Here is a 1,313-nt window from a genome sequence, read left to right on the forward strand (position 1 = left end):
AAGCCTCAAAGCTTCTGTGACATGTTCCTCTGTTGCTACAGTTGACCTGCATTAAAAACAATATTTTCAATTTTTCAGATGCAATCTGATTAAGGAAATCGATTGACTTTGATTAACAATAATGCATACATTGAAAAATTACAAAATAATGCTGGGACTACTCACAAATATTGGATGAATAGTTCGCAAGCATAGCAGGCTTCATATTTTCGCGGAGTAGCAGCTGCACTCTGCTTTGAAGCCTGCTATGCTGCACTTGTAGATTGCACTCTGCTTTGAAGCCTGCTATGCTTGCGAACTATGTCATCCAATATCTGTGAGTAGTCCCAGCATTATTTTGTAATTTTTCAATGTATGCATTATTGTTAATCAAAGTCAATCGATTTCCTTAGTCAGATTGCATCTGAAAAATTGAAAATATTGTTTTTAATGCAGGTCAACTGTAGCAACAGAGGAAACATGTCACAGAAGCTTTGAGGCTTTTCAATGTTTCTACTATGGATGCTGCACGCTCTGGCATTGCTGAACAAATAAGTTTGACACCAGAAATGAGAAGTGAAATTCAGGTACGCGTCTCATCTAATCTAGCAAGTAAGAACAGCTATATTTGTGGATTCTTTCTTCAAACCAAAAGCCTGCTATGCTTGCGAACTATGTCAACTGGATATAGTGGTGTGAGCAATAGTCTTATCTCCAATATCTCTCTCGTCGTAAACAGGGTTACTAGGTTGCTAGTAGATTGCACTCTGCTTTGAAATGCTAAAGACACTACTTCATAGCCGCTTCTTCTACTAGCAATTTTGCTAAGACCTCACCCTTGCCATTATAGTTGTTGCGGGTAAGGCCCTAGTTGATTTTTGAAGGGATAAATCCAAGCAACCACTATTGGCATGTAGCCTATTCATAATATTGTGTAAGCAACTATTTAATTTTGAGATTTTTAAAAATTTGGCTTTCTGTAAGTTTGTGTGTATATATATATATGTATAGTTCTGGAATTTGAGCATATAAGTCTTCATAATTAATCATAATAATAATGCATACATTTTTTTAATTTAATGTATGATATTATAAAAATTTCAGCATTTTAAATGACACCAAAAAGAACAATGTTGAGCACCACTAATACATATCAAAACTGTTACATATTTTATTCTCAGAAATAAAATATTCCCATGATTGTCATTGCCTCTCTAATTAAGCAGCGCTGGAAGCGCTGGAAATCTCGCTCCTTAACTAGGTCTGCAATAAATTTATACATCCTCTGTGTTGGATGTACAGAATCCCAATATATGAATCGGTCCGCATCAGGG

The sequence above is a fragment of the Pinus tabuliformis genome, chromosome 4_2 (genome assembly GCF_031772625.1).
Source record: "Pinus tabuliformis cultivar Carrire ecotype Pingquan chromosome 4_2, CPIR1, whole genome shotgun sequence".
NCBI classification, from domain to species: Eukaryota; Viridiplantae; Streptophyta; class Pinopsida; order Pinales; family Pinaceae; genus Pinus; species Pinus tabuliformis.